The following is a 27,648-nucleotide window of genomic DNA, read 5'->3' on the forward strand; positions in this document are numbered from 1 at the left end:
TGACATGGCTCCCAGACCATCACTGACTGTGGGGACTTGACACTGGACTTCTGGCATTTTGGCATTTCCTTCTCCCCAGTCTTCCTCCAGACTCTGGTACCTTGATTTCTGAATGATATGCAAAATTTGCTTCCATCCGAAAAAAGTACTTTGGACCACTGAGCAACAGTCCAGTGCTGCTTTTCTATAACCCAGGTCAGGCGCTTCTGCCGCTGTTTCTGGTTCAAAAGTGACTTGACCTGGGTAATAAGGGACCTGTAGCCCATTTCCTGCACACACCTGTGCACAGTGGCTCTGGATGTTTCTACTCCAGACTCAGTCCACTGCTTCCGCATGTCCCCCAAGGTCTGGAATCAGCCCTTCTCCACAATCTTCCTCAGGGTCCGGTCACCTCTTCTCATTGTGCAGCATTTTCTGCCACACTTTTTCCTTCCCACAGACTTCCCACTGAGGTGCCTTGATACAGCACTCTGGGAACAGCCTATTCGTTCAGACATTTCTTTCTGTGTCTTATCCTCTTGCTTGAGGGTGTCAATGATGGCCTTTTGGACAGCAGTCAGGTCGGCAGTTTTACCCATGACTGTGGTTTTGAGTAATGAACCAGGCTGGGAGTTTTTAAAAGCCTCAGGAATCATTTGCAGGTGTTTAGAGTTATTTTGTTGATACAGATGATTAGGTTAATTGCTCGTTCAGAGAACCTTTTTATGATATGCTAATTTTTTGAGATAGAAATTTTGGGTTTTCATGAGCTGTATGCCAAAATCATCAGTATTAAAACAATAAAATACATGAAATATTCCAGTTGGTGTGCAATGAATCTAAAATATATGACAGTTTAATTTTTATCATTACATTATGGAAAATAATGAACTTTATCACAATATGCTAATTTTTTGAGAAGGACCTGTATTGTCCCACTTTAGTTCCCATAGACTGAATGCGCACTCAAACTCTGGTCCGCCTAAAAACCCAGGTTTCGGTTTGGTTGAAGTGAATTCTGGCGTTGTTTGAATGCATGTGAATCAGAGTCCCTTCCAAAAGCAGGAAGCAGGCTATACCGCAGGGTATTCTGGGTAAACACAACAAAAACAAATGCGAGTATAAAACGCTTTGGGGAGAAACGAGTCGTGGTCTTTTATCAATAGCAAAAAAAGAAATCCTACAACCGCTAAGATCTGATGCTTCTCCATTTTGTTTACATTTAGCAAAGGGGAAAGTTGGGTTCATGTCTTCTTCAGGGGTGAAAGGGTAAACGGGTCTTTCAAAGGTCTTGGATTGTTGTCACACTGACAGGAGTGTGAAAGCCAACCAGCCCAGCTGAAAATGTAACAAATCTTTTCATTTTGGTCTCCCATGTTGTGAAGACACCCCAAGTCTATTCTCATCCTTACCATTAAACTTAAGCCTGTCAGTCCTTCATTAATCTAAAGTCATCTGGAGAAGCTTTTAACATCTTCCAAACTGACAGAGGTATTAGTATTTCTATTTTTTGATCATTAGCATTAGCACTGGCAGAAATATAGGGAGAGATCTACTGTGCCAAGTTTAAGCAACTGTTGCATTTTTATACCTGTTGTCAGGCAGACGGAAGAATAACATAATAACAGAGAGTTGAGTCCCAGGTCATTCAAACCTACAAACTTCTGTTTCCATAACCTGTCCTTCCTTATCAGTTCAAGAACTGTGTAAAGTTCAGGTTGTGACACCGAGTCTCAGCAGTCACACAATAAAACCATTTAACGTTAGCTTTCAAACCAATCATTTTCACATCCTACCCCAACCAAACTCAACTCACTTTTTTTATAAATGTGTACCAGGACATACAGACTCATTAACTGGCAGCATTTCCTTTCACCATTTCTATTAAGTAACTGCCACAGCCTTCCCTATGTTTTATTAAATTTTTTTGTATCAAAATTTTTTTTGTGCTCCTCAAATCCAGCAATGTCCAGATGTTTGCCTGGTTCAATACGCCTAAATCAAATGGCTGGTTGATTTTCTCGGTGCAGTCAAGTTCTCCAGAATCATGCTAATGGCCCCATTATTTGACTCAGTTGTGTTGAAGCACAGACACCTTAAAGTTTACGAAGAAGGTCTCTGCAGTCACTAAGTGGAAGGTTCCTGGATGTGTGATGAGTTTGTGTAAGACATATTTGGTCACTAACCTCACCTACTTTCCAACCATCGCCAAACTCTGCACACTTTCCTACAGCCACCAATCGCAGCTCACACAAACTTCACCCAGACACAAGAAATACTCCATATCTCACCGCAGAGCACCCTGCTTGAAAAGTTGCCGCTCTCCAGCCTTTGAGGCCTGGATTTGAAGACACTTTGTCTAGACTTTAACTAGGCATTCTCTCTTTGGTCTAAACCATTCCATTGTTGCTGTCAGACAATTTGGTTTGAGACAATAAAATGTTTTCTTAAACATTTTTTAAAAAACTTGCATATTTATGGTAATCGATTAATCACAGTGCTAGAGAGTGATTAATCTGATTAAACTTTTTAATCAACTGACAGCACTAACTTGGACATAAAGTCTAAAGAAGAGTTCATGTTCCTTCGTTTACTGAAACGTTAGGCAGAGTGTTTACTGAAGAAGACGAGGGCCGTAGGAGCTAAACAAGTTCACTGCGGGGACAGAAGGTCAAACCTCAACTCAAGAATTTCCAGGCATGTGAGAGTAAGTGGGACACGCTCATGACAAATCATTAGTGAAAGCTATTGTTTGCTGAAGCCTCTTTTGACTTTCCTTTGGGTTGTAAAGCTAAAACCCAACATATAAAACACTTGTGTAAACTTGTAAGTGAAATCTAAAAGGACGTATACGGTACCTCTCTCAATTTTTTGGCCTCTAGTTTGAAGTCTGTTTTGAAGCAAGAACTCTGACCTCTGACAAAACCAACCACCTTGAGATTTTGCAAATATATGCACATTTGCACGCATTTAAATGAAATAGATAAGACATGCATATAAACACAGAATGTCTCGAACTTTTATAGATGCTGCACATCAAAAGGCTTTTGTAGCTCCGTCAAGGTCACAAAAAGATTCATAGTGCTGTATCATATTTATATAATCCTGCAGCTTTGTGCTCAGCATGCAGCTGAAACAGAGAGTCGTTTTATCCAGCCACTCTGGCCCTGCAGACATTATGTTTCGGAACAAACAACTTAGCCATCTCTCCTTCAGTAGCTCAACAGTCGGATGTTTAGTTTTCTTTTTAACCTCCAATGTCAAGGTGAGGTCCGATTCAATTTACATAATCCACATGTTCGCTTTTATGATCTAGTGGACATATTTTTTTATTTGCTCCGTGTTAATAAACAAAGCAAAGTGATTCCCGAAGTCGTGAGGCAGCAGCTCTCTAATCAACAGCAGTCTTATAGCTTCCAGGAACATTTTACCTCCAGAAGCAATTTGTTGTGGCATTTGAGTGCCGAACATCCTGTCAGTCTGAATCTGTCAGCGTTCCCTCATTATTCAAATTCATGTCATCAAATAATAAATCTGGATTAACAGAGTCGTCAGCGGCTCGCATCGATAAACGGGGCGATCGACTTGGCATTCACTTCAGCTGCTGGAGGCACAGTCTGGGCTTGATGAAAAGTCACACTGCATTTAAAACTGATGCAGTTTTAAATGATTAACAGTAAACAAAGTTGGTGTGGCATTTATCTATTTGTATAAGTAGCCGGTTGGGGTCTTTGTATTGGATTGAATAGGGTGCCGTAAGAAAGGAGATAGAATAGATTCAGAGCATCTCATGGTAATGAAGAAATTAATTAGTCAAAGTATTAATTAACAGAAGAGCTTTAAAGTTGAAAAATGGCAAAGGTTCTAAGCTCTGCATCCATCATGCACATAATTATTGGTGAGATCTGACCAGGATGTAACAGCGCCTCTCACGTAACGACCGCAGTCGGGCATGATGAATTGAATAGCGCCCATATTAGTGGTTTTATTTATTATTATTATTATTATTATTATTATTATTTTAACCTAACTGTTTAATGGAAGAGAAGAAATGAGGCAGATGATGTAAACAGTACTGATAGAAAAACTCATCACCCCAGTCCTTTCACTGTAGCTCTGTTATACTCCTGTTAGCTTATAAATCAATGAATGACTTGGCACCAAACTACTTTAAAACATGTTGTTGTATCAACCTTCCAGACCTCTCAGGTCTTCTGGTTCTGCTCTGCATACACAGAACCAGAACCAAACATTGAGAAGCAGCATTCAGCGTCTATGTTCCATTAATCTGGAATAAACTTCCAGAAAACTGTAAACCAGCTGAAACAATGAGTTCCTTTAAGTGAAGAATAAAAACACACCTATTTAAAGCTGCTTTTGATCAACAATAACTGGAGCATTGATCAATATATTTGATGTGTATTTGCTTGATGATGGCATTTGATGAATTGTAAAGTTTATTGCTCGTTTCCCAACTGGTGACTGTATGATGTTTTTAATACTGTAGCGCACTTTGAACTGCCTTGTTACTGACAAGTGCTACACAAATGAGTTTGACTTGACTTCTTTATTCAGCATCCTTCACATTTATAATGCCTCCAGTAAAGATGTTCTAAAAGCATTCAAATAAATTCATCAGTCTCTTCAGAAGAAAGATTACACTGCATGGTGGTCGCAATAACTACGTGTGAAGGGGACACGTCCCCCTCACATTAGAAAACTATTTGTTTAGACAGCCCAGTGTGTATGTGTGTGTGTTGCACATGAGCAAAGCTTTTTCTTGGGACAGCTGTGCGCATGTCAGAGCAGTGGATCAACGGACGTGACGATGTCTAACCATCCAGATAACAGCTGCGCTGTCTCCACACCAACACAAACACTGGCTGACATGACAACATCCGCTGATGGAGATGCAGCCCTGGCATCTGTACTCATGAGAAACAACACACATGGATGTCGACAGGTCTCAGATCTGCTTTGTTCACACCAACATTTGCATTTTGGATATTTACAAGCCTAAGTTTCAACGATTTACCAACAGAAACACTCATTAGCACATAGAGAAGAAGGAACAAAAAAGACAAAAAGGACGAATTCCTGTGTTTGGATTACTATTCTTCTCAGATTCGTGTCTTTACTCTAGAATTCAAGGGTATTCTGGATTATTTTTTAAAGAAATAACTAAAAATAGTTCTGAGTCTTGCATCAAACATGATGCAAGACTCAGAAGAGTCTGAGTATTGCTGATATTTGGTGTCTCCCCTGAGTAGATCAGTGGACTATTTTCCTGTTTGCAGCCTTTTTGCTAAAACTCTCAGCTAAAGTGAGCAAAGTAAAGTGAGCATGGGCGCCACCAGGAATCTTGGGCCCCCTGACCAAAAATGTGTTTGGGCTGGTCCGCGCAGCTGCTGTTACAATTTTTTGAGTCTATTTGACCCATAAAAGCATCACAATTTTAAAGGCTCGCATCTGCCTTGCCTCTTTGGTTCAATACTGATAATTAGCACAATATTTACTGCTCATGAATTTAACATCCATCAGTCCACATCCAGTATGCAAGTAGTTTGCTTAATTTTTTTTTCTATTAGTTTTAGATTACTGAAATGTTTCTCCCCATGAGCAACAGTCAAAAGTAATGTGCAAAATACACATAAAGCAATCCAGACTTCTCAAAAATGCTATGTAGTTGCATTTTATTCAAGCTGCAGTTAGGGTTGACACCTTTCAGAAATCAAAATAAGGGACGCCCACCAAAATTGTACTCCAATCAGAGTAGCATACCTTCAACACATTTATACTTGAGTGGATTTACTTAAGCTTTAATGAAGTGTAAAATGTATTTGGTAAAAATCTACTCAAGTACTGAGTAATTGATCGTAACACCTGATTTAATATTCAAAATGTGTCCTCAGACAACCCGAAATATAAAAGTTTAGTGAACATTCTGGTATTAAAAATAGTATTACCAAAATATTTATAAATATATAAATAAATAAATAATCATCCAAACTCAACATCCTAAGCAAATAATCAAACCATAATAGTCGTTTAAAAGCGCAATAAGAAACTGAATCAAGAATAAAAAGTTCTGTACCGTATCAGCCTCAGGAGATGATTGAGGGATAAAGAGACGTGAACAGGTCTGCAGTGTTCTTCTCCTGATCCGTTCTGTCTGATATCAATCATGTCATACAGCAGCACACGACACCACGATGGACACATATTTTAAATAATTGCCTGTTTAGCCTGGAATCAGACATTGTTCAGCCTGGAATGTGCATCTCTCCACTCACGTCTGTATTTCTGCCAGAGTTCTTACTTCTAAATACGGTGGAGTATCGGGTCGAGGGCATTTTAAAAGACGCAGGTTGATAGCAACTCACCACAGCTGCGTAGTATCCATCTCTAGGCAACAGTGACAACAGCGTCGGACCGTAGCGTTTGGCTGACCTTAATATTTCCTGTGTTTTATTTTGGTCATTATTGTTACACTTAGTGTTGATATGTGTGTGATAGGCGTGCCCATTGGACATTTATAGAAATACAGAACAAATCGCGTCCTGTATCGATTCAATATGGGACGCAACATTTATCAAATACGGGATGATTCTATATTTTACGGGATGGGTGGCAACCCTACCCTGTATATTTCTGAGGGCTTTTTCTTTTAACTTTATAATGTTTGATAACAAAAATTAAAACTTCTCAATGTTTGACATTGTCTAGCAAAATGTTTTTGTCAGGCTACAATAGAATGTTCACTTCCAATGGTATCAATGACATCAGCAGTGATGTCATCACTCTATGATATCACAAGGGAATCTCTCTCTTGAATGTAGCTCACAGAGAGTTTTCTCAGAACTGTTCCACAGTTCTATCGCGACAGATCACTCTTCAGAGCATGTTCGAAATTTATCGAAACAAACGGGATATCGATTCCAGATATTACACGCCTTTCAGAGAAGCAAGAATTTACCAGAATATCGACATGAAGCAACAACAGATCGCTTGTGAACATGAAGCTTTTCCAGCTGAGCTTTCATGGGTCGACATGATGGACCTTAAAATCCAAGTCAACTACGACGCTGTCGTTTTCCCCTTTTGAAAATGACAGCGACAGCCCCATTGAGCCGGAAGATGAATCAGCAGATATCCAGGGACAATCAAGTCCTTCCGGCGACTTGGAGAGTCCAACATCATTGGAAGTCGAGCAGAAAACGACTCCATCTGCTGGCTTTGAGATTACCCCCTCAGTGGAAGTCGTGGAAGAGACAAGCCAACACATCAGAGGTCTCACAAAGCAGGTAAAAGATCTTAACCCTTGTATGTAGAAATGGGGTCCAACTGACCCTACACACGTAAAACTTGCATCATTTGCCACAGTCCTCTATGTTTGCCTTCGTCCTTGCACACACAAGGGTTATAAAAGAACTGCAGAGAAAGATTTTTGATCTCCATGAGGAAAGAGACCGAAGGATTGCATATCAGGCTGAAGTCAAATCACAGCAGGAGGAAATTCAAAAACTGCAAAAAATGTTGGAAAAAGAACGTCACCAGCAAGTCAAACGTAACCATGGAAGAAATGTACCAGAGATTACAGGTCTATCAAAGGTTTCTTGCTCTTCCAAAGTTACAACCGACAAGAGCATTCTTCAACAGCTGGACCACTTCAAGAGGCAGGCTGAAAAATACGCCTCCCGCCAGGGGCGCAACAACATATTATTCAGGTGGATGCGAAAACATAAATCCCCCCCGAGACGAAGACAAGTGAAAGGTAAAACTTGCTACATTTACATTTACACGTGCACGAGGTGAAGGAGCATAAGGGCGCGGTGAAGTGTATGTGAAGGCATCATCGGGGCGCCGCCTCCTCCAGACGGGGTTTTGACGCCCCCCTCTGGTGCAGCACCCCTATGCGTTGCATGCGCTGCATACCCACTTTTTACGCCACTGCCTCTCGCAATAAAGGTCTGATAGAAGTTATGGTTGAAGAATACAGAGTGAGACTCAAATATGAGGAGCAGCTCAAAAGTCACTCTGAGCAAGCTTCCAAATTCAAAACACAGGAGGAAACGGTGAAATCGCTGCAGGGTCAGGTTGCGGACCTGAAGGTGAAGTTGAAACTTGCTCTGGAAAATAACCATCATAGAGTCTCCACCCAACCAGAGGTCCTCTTGCAAACAGAAGGCTCCCTACAAACAGAGGAGACCAAACAAAGACGAACCTTGAATCAACGAGGAGTCTCCAAGCAGGAACAAACCATTTAACGCAGATAGGGGGGTGTTCAGGGCAAATATGGATGTGTGTTTTTTTATCTGGGAGGGGGAACATTAATTTTTTACTGCTAAAAACAATCTTTGAAAATACAATATGATTAATTTATAATTGACAGGGCTCTGATTTTTTTTTGGTTTTGTTTTTTATATTTCTATGAACAAAAAATAATTAAATTGTGGAGGGCCCCCTGTTGGTCAGTGCCCCTAGAACTGTCATCACATTTCCCCCCATACCATCCATCCATCCATCCATTTTCTTCCACCTCATCCGAGGTCGGGTCGCGGGGACAGCAACTTCAGAAGGGAGGCCCAGACTTCCCTGTCCCCGGCCACTTCTTCCTTGTCTGCCGGGGGGATCCCAAGGCGTTCCCAGGCCAGCTGAGAGACATAGTCCCTCCAGCATGTCCTGGGTCTTCCCCGGGACCTCCTCCCGGTGGGACATGCCCGGAACACCTCACCAGGGAGGAGTCCAGGAGGCATCTTAACCAGATGCCCGAGTCACCTCAACTGGCTCCTCTCGATGTGGAGGAGCAGCGGCTCTACTCTGAGTCCCTCCTGGATGACCGAGCTTCACCCTATCTCTAAGGGAGAGCCCAGCCACGCTGCGGAGGAACCCCATTTCAGCCGCTTGTATCCGGAATCTCGTTCTTTCGGTCATGACCCAAAGCTCATGACCATAGATGAGAGTGGGAACGTAGATTGACCGGTAAATCGAGAGCTTTGCTGTTTGGCTCAGTTCTCTCTTCACCACAATGGACTGGTACAGCGCCCGCTTCACGGCAGACCCTGCGCCAATCCGCCTGTCGATCTCCCGCTCCTTTCTTCCCTCATTTGTGAACAAGATCCCCAGATACTTAAACTCATCCACTTGGGGCAGGACAACCACCTGACCCAGAGAAGGCACTGTACCCTTTTCCGGCAATGACCATGGTCTCGGATTTGGAGGTACTGATCTTCATATCCCAGCCGCTTCACACTCGGATGCAAACTGCTCCAGTGAGAGCTGCAGATCACGGCTTGATGAAGCCAATAGGACCACATCATCCACAAAAATCAGCGATGCGATTCTAAGGTCACTAAAACGGATCCCCTCAACACCTCGGCTGTGCCTAGAAATTCTGTCCATGAAAGTAATGAACANAACTTTATCACAATATGCTAATTTTTTGAGAAGGACCTGTATATAGTACTTTTATAAAAATTTAAGGTAAAATAGTTTCCTGATTGTGCCCTAAAATGGCACTATGTGCTAAGAAAACACATAATACTGCTCCTTTTAATGTAAAAAAAAATACATTAAAACTTTGATGAATGGGAATCAGAGATATACAGTAGGAACGGGATATGCTGACATAATGATTATACACAATTTCTGTGATGGGCTCGACATCCTTACATTCCCCCTGCTGAATCAGAGGGTAATGGACTTCCTGTGCGACACAATGAATATCTGGAAGATGGATGCAACGACAGACTGGCATTTTAAAATGTCTGCATGCAGTCCCCGTTTTGTGGGGAAAGTGTCAATGGGATGATTCAACGAGGCTATTTTTAAGCACCCAACGAGGCACTTTTAATGGATGGAGTAAGTCATGTAAAAAAAAAATCTGCTGTAACTTTTAAAATATGCAGAGATGGATGTCACATTTAGAAGACCAGGCACATTTTTTTTTCTTCAAACATATAAATAAAATATAAAACTGACCTATTTTATCACACTTTTTCCTGGCAGCTTTGATAAGCAGTGGTGAAATTGATAATTGGGCTTTTTGCTTGTTATCATGTTAAGTGTTAAACAGATGCTTTTCTTAAAAGAAAATACTCCCAAGGATGGCTTTCCATATAATGAGAGCGTCGAGAAAAAATATATTTGGTGTCAGTTTCCTGTTAGTTAATGAGCCCTGCGATCTAACTACGTCTCAATGAGAAGTGAATGATGGCTGAGGTCTGACTCTGTGTCCAAATTAGCGCAAAAGCCATCAATAACAGTCTCTCAGTTATTCGCCAGGTGCAGATAAATGTCTCGCCGCGTGGCTTTGGAGTTATTCTTTTACCTAACGCAACGAATTAGCTCCGAAAGAATGCAGAAATAGCTCTTTTTTCTCTTTTTCTCAGCCTCTTTCACCTAATGAAGACGTGTGGCTGGGGGTGTCAAATCACAGATGATTTACATAACACAATGGGCGGCTTGGCACCAGAGGTGGAAGAGGGAAGGGAAGGCGGCTGGTGTCGCGGCCCTTCAGGTCCTCTGGCAGGCGTGACGCTCATTTAACGTGCGCCTGTTTGTGTCTGAGTGAGACGAGATTCAATGCGATCGCAACCGGCGGATATTAATGGAAGGTAAACATGCGACGCGCCAAAATGACGATGATTAATGCATGCTCACGTCTGTAACGCATTCGGAACGAATGGTGTAAAAGAGCAGGCGGAGGGTTAGGTGCAGGCAGATTTTTCTGCGTTGTCGTGCACACAGTATCTTGCAAAACTATTTCTGTTAATTTTTTCACATTATATTACAAATGTTTCTATGTATAAGGATTTTATTGGGACATATTTGGTACCTGTCTCCAGCGGTTGTTGGGCGGGAGGCGAGGTATGCGCTGGACGGTTCACCTGATACATCTACTTAAACTGATTAATACAAGAGGCATCTAATAGTCCAGCGGTTACATGAAGAAAAAAAAAAAGAAATTTCAATTAAAAAAAACCTCCTGCTTGAACTTTGTTATAAATCATGTAGGGAACACAGCAAACAAATGGGGGAACAAAATGCAGCTTTGTTAGCTCTACATGCAAATCACTCTGCATGGCCAAAAACCTGCTCCACACATTGTCCTTCATCGAAACACGGTGGTGGCAGCATCATGTTGTCGGGATGCTTTTGAATTCAGAATTGAATATGGATGGAGCTAAATGCAGAACACTCCTGAAACAAAGCAACCATAGATCTATATCCATAGCAACAATGTAATGGTTTTTAAATCAAACCTTCTTGAACCCAGAAAAAACCCAGACCTAATTTAATTCAGTTTAAAATTAAAAGGGGGGCCTGAGGTGTCATGTAAAATCACACTTTTTTTTTGTTTGTTTTAAATCATTTTATAATGTTATTATAAAACATTATAAAATACATACCAAATACATACTTGAGGTGTTGCCCTGACTAGTTCATACATGTTTGAGGAATCCTTGAATCACCCATGGCAACCATTCAAGGGTGCCTAAGCGCTTTCTCCCACAAAACTCCTCATTGGAGCTGCAGTCTCCAGCTGATGTTCCGCCTTCCCCATTCAGCTCCTTCAGACTAGCAGCAGCAGCAATTAGCAAACACCTGCTGTAGCTAAGCGTCTGCTGAGCTCATCATACCAGCTACGTCTCAGTCCAACGCTCCTAAGAATGACTGCAAACTGTTTAACGGAGAAACATCGTCATGACGGTGTGCTGAAAGTGGAATGTTGTGAAGGCCATGAGCTTCTTAAAGTGACAGAGACCAATTTCAAGGTGTCAAATTGTGAAGTCAAGTTTCTGTCAAGCTATGTCTGATATAAACAACGTTTTTATAATAACCGAAGGTAACATAGTTACTTGAATGTGTTTATAAAATGGCATTAGGTGCCTGGAAAAATACATAATACCGCCTCTTTAATAATCACCAATGTAGAGTGTCATCTTTGGTGCGTGATGAGCGGCAAAATGGTAGCAGGATAAATGGCAGATACATAATGGTGTGTGGAATAAAGGATTTAATAATAGGACACTTAGAGCAACAGAAGGAAAATCAACATGGGGAACCGGGACATGAGCAGCAGTTCAATCCAACAGTGAGAGAAAGAAAACAAGGCGCTTATATACTCTGAGGATGTGTTGAGTGACATGGAAATTAAGTGAGTACAATCAAAGCAGGCAATAATAATGATTTATATTCAGGAAGGCTTAGCAAACCTGGGGGGGAAAAAAAAGCGCTGATCATCCACAGCACTTTTGCTATTGGGTCAGGCTTATGGGGAGGAGCATGTGCATTACTCTGGTCTACTCAGACGACAGACAACTCACGCCACGTTGAGCTCATTGTTCCATGTAATTAAACCCAGTTTTGATGAGTGTGATAACAAGTTTCTTAACCTTCGTTTGATGTCAAAACGATTTTGAATATTTTAAAATGATATAAATGGACAGACCCACCAACGCTGTACGCTGTGGCCAAAGGGAATTCTGTGGAGTTAAAACTCAGCTCAAAAGTTTTTACAGGTGATTTTTCTTTCTTTTAATAATGAATTTGCCTCTTACTTTCATTTTTTACTGTTTGATCTAAATGAGCCTAATCCTAATTAATAGAGCAAAAATACCCCAGACTGTGTCATCAGCTTGATATATTTTCCAGATTTAGTAGAAAATTATTGGTAACATGATTACGCATTGATGAGAGAAAATGACAAATCAAGCCTTAATATCTGTCACTGATGTCAGGAATTTCTTATGCTGCTCTGCTTCTGGCAGGGATTATTCTTCGGTTATATTCATCTTGCACCATTTTTTTCATTATTTGTTAATAATAAGTCTGGCATGAATTTATCCATCTAAATGCTAGACTGCTTGTTGTTTTAATGTCAAATGGGTTTCAGTGCAAGAAGAAAAATAGCATTTTTTAAAAGTTATTTATTTTTAATTTCTCAGAAGTGATCCTTTTCAGTCACAGCACGAGTAATGACAAAATACTTCATGATTGAAGGTCGTGGACCAAAGACCAGCCAGGTCATTGGGTCTCTCTATAGTCAAGTTAGCTTTAGCTTCAACAATTAGAGGCCCTGAAGTCTGGAAACTGAAAGGTTTGAACAGCTATTTTTACTAAGCTAAAATAGCTTAGTAAAAGCTATTTTAGCTTGTATCAGTGTATCAGTGCATACTAGATGCACTGATACATATTGATAAAAATGTCTCATCTCTTTGATTTATACTTAAAATTTTGTAGAACAGTAAAAACTCAAAGTATTTCTCTTACAAATGTGCCCAAATCTTTGTCTATATTTTGCTAATGTTAAAAAAAACCCTACAAATTCGCAATTGCAATGTTTTCATTAAATAAGCAATGCAAACAAATTCCATTCATAATTCAGCCATGGCGTTAGCACTTAATATTAATCAGCCATCAGAGGAGACTTATTCAGGCGTTGGAGCGACAAGCTGCCTGTACCTGGGAGCTGCTTCGTATGCGGCGTTTTAGGAAAATTGCAGTCGGCGATTTTACAGAAGATCAACATGTTGGACTGACACACAATCTTTTATGAACTGTGTGATGCTGTGAGAGCTCTGGTGGAGCCAGCTGAACATCGCCAGAAAAAACTAAAACAAACCATCATTCTCCTGCTACTTCCTGTTGTCTTCTTTGTCATTTTCGCCAGTATTAAAATCTGGTTGTTGATCCCGTGACTCTTCTGATTCAAAAAAAGTGTTTCAGTTGCACTTTTTCAAAATACATCTACGCCATACAAGCTGAAAAACCTCCTCATGCTAGTGCAAAAACTTTTTACCAACAAACAAGAGCTTTTCATTAGCTGGAAATTAATGGAGTTTTATGTTAATGAATTAACCATAAAATTAAAGTTTTATGGTTAATGGAATCGCAGCTACTGACTAATCTCTGTCTTCTGATGGACATGTCCGAGAGTTAGCTAGTTCCTTAGGCTAACAGCAATGCAAAATCACATATCACATCATATTTTAATAACAATAATGTAAAGAGTCACGCTTCAACTCATAAACTAGCAAAATTTGAAGCAGGCAGATAAATATAGGACAACATGAAACTTCTTTAAAATGAATTTCACGGTTTTTCATCATGACTATATGAATACAAGATGTTATCAAACAAATTTATCAAAACAAAAGACTTAGAATTAAAGTTCAAAGCTAAATGTGATTGAGATGTGTGGCGAAACTTTAAAATCGATCAGACGTCATACATCCAAACTGAGTTTCATCTGTTTTTGCTCAAAAAGTAAAATGAGAAAGATAGTTCAAGAAATTATTTTCTAAGGGGCTAAATGCAAAAATGTGCCACACGTTTTATATTTTGATGTTAAAAATGTTTCCATTTCAGCTATGCTTATCCCAATAAAATACACGTGTAAATATGTTTGTAACACAATAACGATAAAAGTTCAATAATTTTACTTCAAGGCACTGTTGTTGGTCCTTTAAACAGATTTCTTAAGGGCAAATTACAAAGTGCTATGTGGTGTTGCAACAAAGGAACTCATAAATCAATATAACAGTGTAAAGTGACACTTTTAACAGCATGGACACTCTTTTTGCGTGACATGGTGAAAATTAGCTGCAAAAAAATCACGTTTTCACTTTCTTCTGGATATATTACTGAAAAGCTGACATTACAAAAGAGTTGTAAACACATAATAAAACACAAATGTCAAGGTTGTGGTTCGTGTGCGTGAGCCGCGTTTCAATTTGTAACAGATAATTAGACAGATTATCAAAGTGTGCTACAAATTAAAAATACATTTCAGCCCCATAAACCGGTGTCAGCGTTCGCTAAAGGAACTCTGTCACTAATGTATGTTTTATTAGAACTGCACCAGTGCAGAGCTCATAGTAATGTTTCCATTGAGTATTTTTCATCCTAATCAAGGACAATACAAAGTGTTTTATGTGAGATGACCAGTCAGCATTGAAAACAGACACACAAAGAAATTAGATAAACAATAACTTAGCCATCACTGTCCTATTGTGTTCCGCTAGATTCTAATCTCACTTCACAGCTCAGCCTGGGCTTTCTCCTTTTCACTTGGATTCCTTTGGTAAAAATTCAGCCGGCCAATCAAACAGAATTTGAAGTTTTGAACAATGATGTTGATTTTCTGCGCTATTTAAACATTAGTTTAAACAATGGAAGCGGAGCAAGTGAACAAAGCCGTTCAGTCCATGTTGACCACACTTCCAAATATTGAATGAAAATTAGCAGCCATCTTGTTCAGCTCGGCACTTCTCTGTTCGAGGATGAGGATGGTTGTTTCCAGCGCACGCAATTTCCGGTTAGCTTCGTAGCGTCAAACTGGAGCATTGCACACGTCATGAGCAAAAGTTATCAATCGGTTAAAATTTGAAACTTCAGCAGAGTCCATCATTTACCTGGCTAGCTAAACAAGGCTACCCACAGAAAACATAGGACATGTACAGGTGCTGGTAAAAAAAAAAGAAAGAAGAATATTATGACAAAGTTGATTTAAATGAGTAATTCCATTCAAAAAGTGAATCTTGTATACATTTAATATATTCATTCGTTACACACAGAATGATATATTTCAATTTTTTTTTCTTTTAAAGTTGATAATTATAACTCACAGCTAATGAAAACTAATAAAAAATTCAGTATCTCAGAAAATTAGAACATTGTGAATAGGTTCAGTTTTGAAGACCCCTGATGCCTCACTCTAACCAGTTAATTAACTCAAAACACCTGCAAACACTTTTAAATTGTCTCTCAGTCCAGTTCTGTAGGCTACACGATCACAGGGATGACTGCTGACCTGACAGTTGTCCAAAACATGACCTTTGACACCTTGCACAAGAGGGCACAATGTATGTTGTATTGAAATGTATATTTCCCCCAGAAGCATGAAACACACGTAAAAATGACAGCTTCTGAAATCTATGTCTCTTTGACTTAGCGGTCGGAACTCAAATCATAGAGTTACGTAATATAGATTGTCTCCTGATTTTTCAGTAGTCCACCTGCCTCACAGGATAATCATGTCTCGGCAGCCCGAATGATTTACCCAGAGCAGCAGGATGTTGTGTGAAAGAAAGGGCCTTCTCGTAGGAGGTGAGGACTTGAGAAGACTATGAATAATCATGTAGTCATGTGTCAGTCTGTCAGTTTTCTAATGCAGGTTGAGTTCCCAGTACATTTGGATCGGCCTCCTTTCCCTCAACATCACACTTTTTCTGCTGCATCGTTCTCCGTTTGCACATTAATTGCACATTTTTTGTCGGAGGTGCTTCTCTGGCTCCGTGTTCCTCCGAATGAGGCGGACTCTGCCATATCACAGATCGATGAATCACCCAAGGTAACGCAGCTGGGCTACATCGTTTTTTGTTTTGTTTTTTTTTTCCTCCGCACACATTTCCATGCAGAAATACACAAACAAGCAAAAAAAAGGTTTTTTTATTTTTATTTTTTTAATATTACGCAATCCCTGACCTAGCCTACATACAAGGTAAAAAGTAAACAAACGATCTCCCTCCAGGCATCCATGTCTGCTAATCAATGCACAATGTGAAAAACTTCCTGCCGCTGTGCTACTGTCAGGAATGCTGGTGGGATGGAATTTCAAGAAACGGGGCATATAAAGGGCAACCGAATCTCTATTGGTAGGAATGCAAAACACATGAATTACTCATGGTGTTGCTGCATCCCGACACTCCAGATTCTCTCATGCCTCTCCGGTGCCTGCCGGGTATTGTAAAAATATCTCTGACCCCCAAACGCCTAAAAAAATCTCACACACACACACACACACACACACACACCACACAACAGCCTTGCATCCAGACCACACAAACCAGTTAGAATCTTAAGGGATGGGGGTTTGCATGGGGGGGGGGAACAAGCAGACATGCAATTAAATAAAAACAGAAATGTTATTGTTAATACTTCATCACCCGAGGAAAAGAACAGAGGCACCGAAGGAAGGTGTCAGCTTCAGCATGCATGGGCATAATTTTGTCTGAAAGCGGAGACATGTTCCCTGTTTGTGGAGGATCAGGCGAACGGAGGATGGAGGAGAGGTAAAGGGGAGGAGATGGAGGCGAAACGTGACAACATAACACAACATGGGAGACGTAAGTGAGAGTGAAGGGAACAAGCAGGAATTAACGTGTCAATATAGTTTTTACTTCCAGGGTCCAAACGCCGAGTTAGGATGCCTTATGAAAGGATTAATAATAATAAAAAAAGAAAGCAGACATGTCGATCTGAGCTTATTATACGTATACTCTGTGAACATGCTTCGATCGTATTCTGCTGAAGAAATAAAGATGGAAATGCAGCGGAGCTGCTTCAGCGGCGAAGAAAAGACACATCCACGACCACAGGCTCGCCGAAGGTCGTTGCGCGTCCTATTTATCCTCCTCTTATGTAATTCGGTTTTTAATGACTTAACTTTTATATCGAGCAAACAATGAAGTTAAAAATAACTCGCTCTCTGTCGGCGGCAGCAATGAAACAGCAAATGAGTCAGATGTTATCTGAATACCTGAATATATTTTTTCCCCCCCTCTGGCTGGTCTGTAAATGGCTTTTTATCTTCTTTAACAACACCATAGCAGCTGGCTTTACATTAGCTCTTTATTAAAAAAATAAAAATCATTAACACAAAATTCACTTTCAGAGTGGTGTGTTCTCTCGTGAAGAAGTATTTCCCCATACAGATTTTGTCTGTTTTAGTTTCTTTGTTACTTTTAAACAAAACATTTTAAATGAGGTGTAAAGTCCTCCACAGATGTAAAAGCTCCAGGGTTTATTGTAGGCGTGTACAGGCAGATAACAACTGAAACAATGGTGGATAGCATAATGCTGTTCAGTTTAACCCAATTTCTGATAAGGAGCGTGTGATACATGATCACTTAGTTCATGTGAGAACTGATAGTCCTTCTCAGACCAGAGATTATTTTCCTATCATTCAACCCCATTCCATTTTTGCCCAGACTCCTCCTTATTGTTGAATGACGACCAATGAGCTGGCAGTAGTTTCAATGTTTTCCTGGTTCTTTTGAGTTATGGGTTCCACTCTTGATATATTTATTCCATATGTTATCCATTTGTGGATAATTTCTTACGGTTCACACTGCGATCCACTGGAGTCTCAAACCCTTACTGAACTCTTACTTGACTTGTAGACGTCAATGACTTGAATTCCTTTACACTGGAGTATGACAAAATAAATCATAACAAAAATGGTATGGCATGTTGCTTCTTGAGATATTTTATCCTACTTTGTGTTGTCACACAGGTTGTACTTTAGTGATTAAGTAGTAACCAGATCTGTGTGTGACTGGTCAAATTTTACCAAAAACATACTAAGTCATACTTCACAAGAAGAGGGCAAAACATTTTCAACTAGTGCCAAGTTGATTTTAAATATCTTTTTCTTCTCCGTAACTAAATTCATCATTCCAAAAACTGCTTTCATTCACTCATGTTGTCTTTGTCTGATATTAAATTTACTTTCGATCATCCTTAACAGTTTAGAGTGTCAAGAAAGCAAAAACAGAAGAAATCTGCAAAAAGGCAAACCATTTCTCACACGAATACTTCTCCATTCTCTAGGATATATATATATATATATATATAATATATAAAGAAAGCTTTAATTAATAATAACTGCCTTGACTCTCAACTTTGGGAAACTACTTGAGATCGGCAGAGCAACTGTTGTACAACAAAAACAATGTATCTGGTGTTCGGCGTGTGCAGCCTAGATTCCTTCCTCCAGAGATCGGTCGCTCCCTGGTGACTGTCTGGTCCAATTTAAGGCGGTGCTGATCGCCTGTAAAATTCCAGCTCCTGGAGCGCCAGGCACTTAAACATTCATCATCCCCTTCATTTCTGGTGGGTGCAAACTGAATCTGTATCCAAGTCTATGACGGGGGTTATTTCTCCAGTTCTGCTCGAAGATTTCTACCTCAGGTTCGCAGCATCTCTCTGATTTCTCAAAAGGCAGAGTCAGGTAACGGAGAGCTTCCTAATCCCACTTCTGTTCCTCTCTCTGGTCAATGGGCTATGTCCAGAATCCATTTTTACACCCATTCATCTATCCTGTGTAGCCGCCTCAACATGAGCGTATCCAACTTTTCTTGCACTCTACTTCAACACCGCAGCAATACGGGGTCTTTTTTTTCTTTACTACTCATCCTTGATTTACCACTGTTAAAGCTTAAGGTCACACAATTATTCATCAGCAATCAACACTAATCCAGCTTTCTGCTTTACAAATAGATAAATTGGAATATTCTCTTTTTAAAAAATGTGCATAGTTTTCCACAGCTCTTATCATATTTCTTCTACAGGCTGTAAACATTCTCTTGCTAAACCGAGATCAATACATCCAAAGCAGATACGAGCACCAAAGGCATTTGCTCTCTGGTTCTGCACATTTAGGTGTGAAATAGACGTGGCCCTTGTTCACAATAAGCGCTCCTCTCGCTCCAGATGAAATGAGGAAAGGAGTTAAGGTGGAGCGAAGAGGGAATTGAAACCAAATTAAGTTTCCAACAGATGAGCAACAATTTAAAAGCTAAATGCAAGGATTCCTGTGTACATACTATATGAAAACCCATTTCATAAGAATATTACTGAACAGTGTATGTCATACATTGAAGCACATTATATAGATTAATTACACACATATGAATGTTTTCAAGCCTTCTGTGATAATTTCCATGATTTTCTTCTTACAACTAATGAAAACATAAGATTAGGGTCAAAACGCTACATCGTACCAATAACACAAAAATGTGGGCCTGATAAAATATATGCTTAACGTGTGCTTAAAAGTTATTTTCAAAACATACTTATAAACTGACTAACAAGTCTTTTTGGTTAGGAATAAAATCTCTAATTTACTGAAATACCAGAATACAAGTTGTCACAGAATAAGATTGTACCTGCTTCTGTAGCGATACTCAGGCATTTGTAAACGGTAAAGTAAAGCATCCAAATTGAGGGCAGAATCCATAGTTTTCCAGGTGAATATTGTCCCACAGCATCCACTGGTTTGGCTGCTTTTCATAGTGGAGGCTTGAGCTACTCATCAGACATTGGCTGGCATTGGTTTGGTCTTAAGCAGTTTGAGGTATTACATCTTATCTGTTGGTTGGGACTCACCCCAAGACATACATTATTTAACCTTTGCCAACCACAACCATGTCACTACTTCACCATTGTTCCTTACATATCATTTTTGGTAGGTACTGACATTTGTGCTGTTGTTTCGAATATGACTTGACCCAGACGACCAACCGTCACAAACTGACCTTTGACAATATCACGAAAATCCTTTCACTTGCTTATTTTTGCTGCTTCCAACACATCAACATTGAGGACAAAATATCCAGTCACTAGTTGTTCAGTGTTTATAACGTTATGCCTTACTAGTGTGTACTGTCACCACTTGTGTAATCCTCAAGCACAGCATGTTTTCACTGCCTGTGCTACTTCAAGAAGACATTTGTATTAGTTAACAGCCCATGAATGCTCTTCTTTTTAAAGTACCACAACACAATGGAGAATCTGCTCAGCAGCATATGTAGAGTGGTAGCGAAGCAAGTCTCAGTCCTCATCAAGTCTGTTCAGTTCAGTGTTTGTGCTGATGCAGTCTGTTAGCACAACCCTAAGTGACTTTATCACTTCTCCTGTGGGAGAGTCGAGCTAATAGAATAATTGGATCCCACTGTTCTGTTTGAATTCTCACTTGTGCCATTTGTTGTTCTAATGGACTAATTGACTTAATCAAGGACATCTCCGGACCCAATTTGTAAGACCTCTCTTATGATATGATGAAAAAAGGCGCAACAAAACAACCTCTCCACTCTGCCACTTTGGTCTCTGTGTGGTTGTAAACTCTGCCGCAGTGATCCACAAACATCCTACCCATAAAAGGGAACAAAAACTCAGAGGTGGTCCATCAAAAAAAAAAAATAAATAAATAAATTGTATGTTTCGTCATTTACTTTATGCCAGACCTTTCACTTTAGGAAGAAGGATTGACTGGAACAGTTACAGTTACTGGTCTCTTTCATCGACAACGCTGAACATCACATTGACAAGGACACCCTAAACCGATGTAAGGGTTTGATTGCCATTGTCCTCCAAGGTCTGACGGTGGATACTGCCTGAGGCATAATAGATTACAAAAACCCATACCAGGTCTGGTATCAGCACCATGGCCAACATTTTCTCGGAATAAAACAACAATTTACAGTCTTGTCCTTGTTGGGGATCCATGGGACTATTTCTTATCTATTGGTTTGTGGGTTTTTCCCCCCCTTCATAACTGTGTCATAAAGATGGCAGCTGAACTATCAGGGTTTAGTATATGTATTCACAGCGTGTGGGTGGGTATTACTCAAGCTGTGGAGACCTAAATCTGATTAGACAATGACATGAAGGGGACTTTCCTTCTTGTTGGTTGCACAGCGTAAGCCTCCGTAGCAGAAATGCATGTAAGAGAAAGGGATGTGTAAAGGTTTAATGATTTTTTACTTGGAGTTTGTGTTTGTGTCATGTCACATTTCTAACAAAATGAATATAATACATATCTCTATGAATATATATCTCTACTGAGAGCCCCTTTGGCAGCATGCATCCAGTATTTGGAAACTGCATTAAAAAGTAACGGTTTCAAAGAACCCTGGGGAACGCTAGACATATAACCTGAAACTGAACATTGTAAAAATGTATTTGGAGCTGATTAAACACAGTCTTACAGAGCCCACAGAATAAAAACATCAAAAATACCTTTCCCTTTGGTTTGTAAAGGATCTGACTTGTCTTCTGTGTGCTTTCCCAAGACCCTATTAAAAGAAGTCCCAGCGGGATTCGAAAAAGCTCCAAATAGGGAAGGCACACTTGGCACAAACAACCAAGGTCAGAGGTGCTTTGACTTAGCCCTGGAGCACTGGAGTGTTAACTAAAAGCCTTACCCTAAAATAACTTCCTGAGTCGAACTAAGTGCCTGCAGAATGCATCCAGGGATGGAAAGTTGTAGGTTGACCCCACCTTTTAACCTTAAATTGGACTCACCGGCCTCCTACCCAAGCCCAGATTTGATTTTCTGGTGTAATCATTATTGTGGTATGCCAAAGGGAAAGATACAGTGGAAGAGGTAAACATGAAGAAAGGCTTTAAAGTGGAGCCTAAGACTGAATAACAAGGCTGAAAGACAAAAGGATTTGAAAATTACTGTTGGGTACCATGTATAAAACCAAAACTACATAAATGTTAACGATACTATACCAGCTCTTACTAGAATGGTTTTCACTAAGCCTGTCGCAATAACCAATGAATCAATTAATCACATGATAAATGAGAATTAGCTCATTTTCCATTCTGATGATTAATCTTTTTTGAAGTGCAATTTTATTAAGAGACATCATAATCCATTTTATTTCTGGTTTCCCCCCCATTTTATTAATTGTTTTTCTTGCAGTGTTTTACTTTGGATATTTAAAATATCTTCCAGTTCTAGTGTAGAGAGTTAACAAAAGTAAAGATTATTGCTTTTTGAGAGAGCAAATTTGCGTTACTATTCCATTGTCAATACATTACATGAAAACAACTTTATCGTTTATCGTGATAATTGCTGGGACAATTTATCGCCCAACAAAAACTTAGCGTGACATATATGGTTGATTTTGTTTTCAATTCATTATTATAAAGTGTTAACTATACCTAACATACTGTATTAGTAGCAGGATTAATAATGTTTTCTGTTTGAACTAACAGCCATTTGATTATGTTATTCAATAATAAAGACAAAATATTACAGTGAAACTGTGGCATTTTCACTCAAGCTTTTCAAACTGTGATAATTTAATGCTAATCCATATTATTGTATGGATTTGCATAAGTCAACACAGACTCAGGATTGATCAGCCAGAATGAGCCCTGTGATAATAGTCCGGAACAAGTTCTATAATTATAAATGTTACATGGTTTGAAGAAATTATTAATGATATCAAAACATTCCCACAGCATGATGCTGTTATCACCATGTTTCACCATAGGGAGCGTGTGATCAGGCTGATCTGTAGTGTTAGTTTTGATTAGTCAGTTTGTGCCTGGCCCTCTCAAAGTGCATTGTGGAGGTCGGAGCTAATGTCCAACAGATTTTCTGACTTTGCAAGATTGTGCGCTGATTAGTTTTCTCAAAAAAAAAAAAGTCAGAGCAGAACAGAAGTCATCCGACTTCATCACATTCATAACACAACTGAAAGTCATCACCGGCGGCTTTGTCCTCTTGGCGTCACTGCGGACTGAGCAAAAAACAGAAAAGTCGATGAGATTGATCTAGTGAGCAAGTTACAGCCTATTTGAAATGGATGAAGGACTTTTTAATGAAGTTCACGAGGGAGAAAAGTTAATTAGTGGTTTCGTGCGGAGGGAAGTGTGAAGAAAGCCTAAAACGGAGAGAAATAAATGACAAGAGCCACAGAGACTTTCAGTCAGAAGTGAGAAAACCACAAACAGGTTCCAAGGGGACAGGTCTGCGGTCTGTGTGTCAATAGACGGCTCACACCGGCAGATGTGGCTCAGACTGCAGAGAAAATGTTAGATTGATCATCAGCTTCCTACAGTTTCTATCTGCGGTGTTTCACAGCTCCTTCTGTATTGGTCTGTGATAATTCTGCTTGACTGTTCTTTCCCCTCCACACCTAGCAGTTTGAATGTGTGCATCTGCATCAGTATTTTATAAAGAAGCAACACAAAAACCTGTTTATACAATGGGGGTTATGAAGACAGTGCGTTACAACATTCTTTTCATTTATTTATTTATATGAAATTCTGTTATTGCTTTTGTGTTTGCAACGCCACCTAAAGGCTATAAATGTCGCCCCATGTGGGCACTCCTGGTGCAATGACAGAGTTATGTTCCATCAATAGTGAATACAGTCAGATTTATTCCATTTCTCCTAAAATGCTCTGTACTTTTGAGATTTTTTTCAATGGCTTCCAAATGTTTTGACTTTGAAATGGTTTTCTTTCTTTGTAAAAAAAATTAATTAGATTAAAACAGTGCAGGCAGATGCCGACTCCCATTAAACAATGGGTGAACGTTACCTCATCTTAAAAGTCATCTCACTATTTACTCACAAAGTTTCATCACGGGGGGGAAGCAATACAGTAAATTTAAATGCCACTGAGATCTGCTAGATTTGGTTGCGTCTTAAATGAATAAACCCGAGGTGGACAAAAATCCACCTCGGGTTTTTGTGCTGTTCTCTTCCTTTCGATAGCTTCTCAAGGATGACAAATGACCTGATTTGCTAACAGAAATGAATTAGCTGTCTTGGAAAGTAACTCTCACAGCAAAGATTCGTTTTTAACACTTGTGAACAACAAGCCTCTGTAGCATTTAGTCCAATCAAACTAAACAGCTGAACATTACAAGGTACCAGCTCAGGTAGGAGGTGGAGGAGGTCAGTGTTTTCACAGATTAGCTGTCCCATAGCGACATGACAGTTTTAACAAATATGGCAAAAATATATTTTTGTAAAAGTTGCCAACTGCAGCTTTAAGTTAGTAGTATACTATAAAAAAGATTAACTCTGCGAATTCAGTAATTTCTGAAAGTAGTTGGGACTTTATTGCAAATAATCAGATTGGGGTGAATATAAATAAATTCCAGACTTTTTTATATGTTTTGAAAATAATTTTCATTCAAATTCATTTGTGTGCTAGCTTGTGTTGCTGTATCACACACACTCAAATATCCCACTAAAAATACATGGAACACAGAATATGACAAGGTTCAAGGTTTATTTTCGTAAAGCACGGTATAAATGCTGAGCAACCACATAAAAAAAAAAAAAAAAAAAAAAAAAAAAAAAAAAACAAACCAAATTTTTTTTTGTCCTTTTTACAGTTGTTTTTTTGTGTGTGTTTTTTCCGCAGCTAGAATCATTTTCATCATTAGTTTCATGTCAAGGAAGATGGAAAAGTCACTTGAGCAATTTGTTTTTTCTCATCTCATCAGTGCTATTTCATGCCTGGTGGCGGTTTGGCATGGCTGTGCTGCGTCTGAGTCCGTTCCAACGCCATTGCTGTGGAGTCAGTGTGCATAACGCTGGCAGGAAATTAAAAATATGAAATACTTCCAAGATATGCCGCCTTGGTGAGTTGAGCAGAACTGCGTTACACGACCTTAGTGCTGACATTCAATCAGCGCAAAGAGGGAGGAGGGGTTGGGGAGAGGGGGGAAGTTTGGGTGAGAATGAGCCGCTTGAACGACAGTGCTAAAAGGGGTCAGGAAGTCCAAGGCGATTGATCAATAAAATGTGAGCCAGAGTATACAGGATACATGCCCAACACTCTCATACGCCTCTGATTCTCTGCAGGAAATGTAACTGTTCATTAGAAAGCTCTGTGTTCCCCAGCAAATCTGTTTCTCGTTCCACAAAAGTGGCAACAAGCAAAAAGAAAACAGCCCCTCCAAAAAATCGCTGAGTCTTTTTCTACACAATCAACAAATCTTAACCTTGTAATTGGCTCTTCCTGAGGCAAAGTCCAAAGACACTTAACTGTCCTGCAATCTAAGCAGTTCCACTGTGTCGTTATTTCATTTGCGTGAAAACGAAGAAGGCTCGCCAGGCGAGAGAAGATCACGGATGTTCTGGTGAATACGCGGGGCAGAGCATCGTTAGATGGCGAAAGAGAAATCTGATCAAATGAGCCAATCCCCATGTTTGGCACTAATGACTAGCCTCGGGGAAAGGCCTCTACCCGCTGACCAGATGTGTGTTGAACGGTAGCCATGGTGATAAGAAGATGAAGGGAGTACACCCCGTTTCAGAAACTGTATCCACTAAAGAGTCAGATAATGGAAAGGAAAGGTCTCACAGTACTGACAGCAGTTTTCCAAAGAATAGCAGGAATTTCCCTAAAGATCTTAAAGGGGTAGTACCATGTAATTTACAGCACAATCAAGTAACAATGTTACCTTCAGTAACATTGTTAGTGAAGGTAACACTAAAGGTAAGGCCCTTTAAGACCTCTTAAAGGGCCTCTGTCTCTTTAAGAAGCTTATGCTCGTTCTGAAACTCCGCCTTCAGGAAGTCATCACATCATCACTCCTCTATTAACCCTTTAAACAACATTTTTACCAGCATTGCTTTGAAAAGTAGCCCCTATAATGAGCTCAGCTGATTCTCAGTTCCTCCAGGTGTTTGCTAATTGCTGCTGGCTAGTCTGAAGGAGCTGAGTGGCAGAAGAGGGCATAATTTTACATAATACTTCCCTTTAAATTCTGTAGAGAGTAATCTTGCTATTTCATGAATGTGCTAAAAAATGGAAGAGATGAAGATGGAGAATGACTTTAATAAGTTGATACTTCTACTCACTCCTTTAAACTTTTACTATTTGTGGCATTACTATTCACTTGTTTGTAATTTATAACATTCAACAAAAATACAAATAGGTGTATTTTAATTTGCTGTGAGCAGATAAAAATTAGAATAAACAGAAATAAGTGCTTGAAAACATCAGTTTGTGCTTAATTAATCTGTATAGAGTGTTTCACTTAGTAAGCTAAATGAAATAAAATAACTTTTCAGCTTTGGCTGATGGACGCCAATGAGCAAATGTTAGCAAAATCCCAGTAGGACAACTAAGGTTTAGTTAGGGTTAATCAGGGTTAATGCTGTTCACCAAAGCAGACTGAACTCAAAAGGTGGTTCGAAAATGAAAATCATTCAGAGTTGAAGGTATGAAGGCCTAAATATTTTTCCTCTCAAAGATTATCAAGCACATCGCAGTAAAGTTGGAAAAGGTTCTACGCTCCTTTTTCTTTTTTAAATCACAAAAATTGTGTCGGCTTTACGTCCTCTGCATAACACAGAGGACGTACGATGCTGCTCGGCCTCTTGGTTTCCCACAACCATGCATGAAAGCCACACTCTTGTGTTTTATATCCTGTTCACAGGTAGCAAACCCAACAGAATCTGTCCTTACAGGTAGAGGCAGGTATCATGCTTGAAAAGTCAAACAGACGGGTAAAGTTTGCTTCTTGGATATGTTGAAAGATTCAATGCAGAACCTAAGAAAAAAACACCGGGTGAATAAAACAGCGGGATCTTTGGTACACATGTCAGCAGCAGAATCATACCAGAAAAAACAAAAAAAAACAAAAAGATGGAGGTAGAAAGTAAAATGCTAGTTGACGCTCCCACAGCAGCGTGTTGAGCTTTCAGACTTGGTAACAAAACCAAAGCAAACCCGATCCCTCCAAAAATATTTGATTCTGCTTACTCAGTGTAAGGAAAAAAAAACAAAAACAGGGATATACCTGCCTGGATGTGGCCAGCAGTAGATGAACTCAGAAGCACTTACATGAATGTGCGGAAGGATCACAGACAACATGAGCTCACGTTACAACACAAGCAGGAGGAGAGCGAATGATTTCTGTTGTTTGAACATTATTACGCTGCTCTATCCTCTTACTGCCCAACAGTTGTTTGCTGCTGCAAGAAAGAGATAAAACACGGAAAAGATGACATCACTTCCCATCTAAATGTGGATGAAAACTGAAGGGTGAAACGTCGTTAACCTAAAGAGGAATATTGACGTCTAAATGTGGTTAAAATGTGACTACAGTTTGACAAA

The 27,648-nt window shown here is 39.7% G+C and overlaps 1 protein-coding gene and 1 long non-coding RNA gene across 2 annotated transcripts in view; both read right to left on the reverse strand.

The window, feature by feature from the left end:
* The window catches only part of rtn4rl1b (reticulon 4 receptor-like 1b), a 270,588-nt gene that overhangs the window by 105,569 nt on the left and 137,371 nt on the right, over positions 1-27,648 (reverse strand). The gene's annotated exons all lie outside the window — the stretch shown is intronic.
* On the reverse strand, positions 23-21,691 carry LOC106954022 (uncharacterized). Its single transcript, XR_001426288.1, has 3 exons — positions 21,679-21,691; positions 21,012-21,017; positions 23-239 (listed from the first exon to the last, which is right to left on the reverse strand). It is a non-coding gene; the product is annotated as an uncharacterized LOC106954022 (long non-coding RNA).

The sequence above is a fragment of the Poecilia latipinna genome, unplaced genomic scaffold (genome assembly GCF_001443285.1).
Source record: "Poecilia latipinna isolate Pla-1442-1.1 unplaced genomic scaffold, P_latipinna-1.0 Scaffold621, whole genome shotgun sequence".
Lineage (NCBI taxonomy): Eukaryota > Metazoa > Chordata > Actinopteri > Cyprinodontiformes > Poeciliidae > Poecilia > Poecilia latipinna.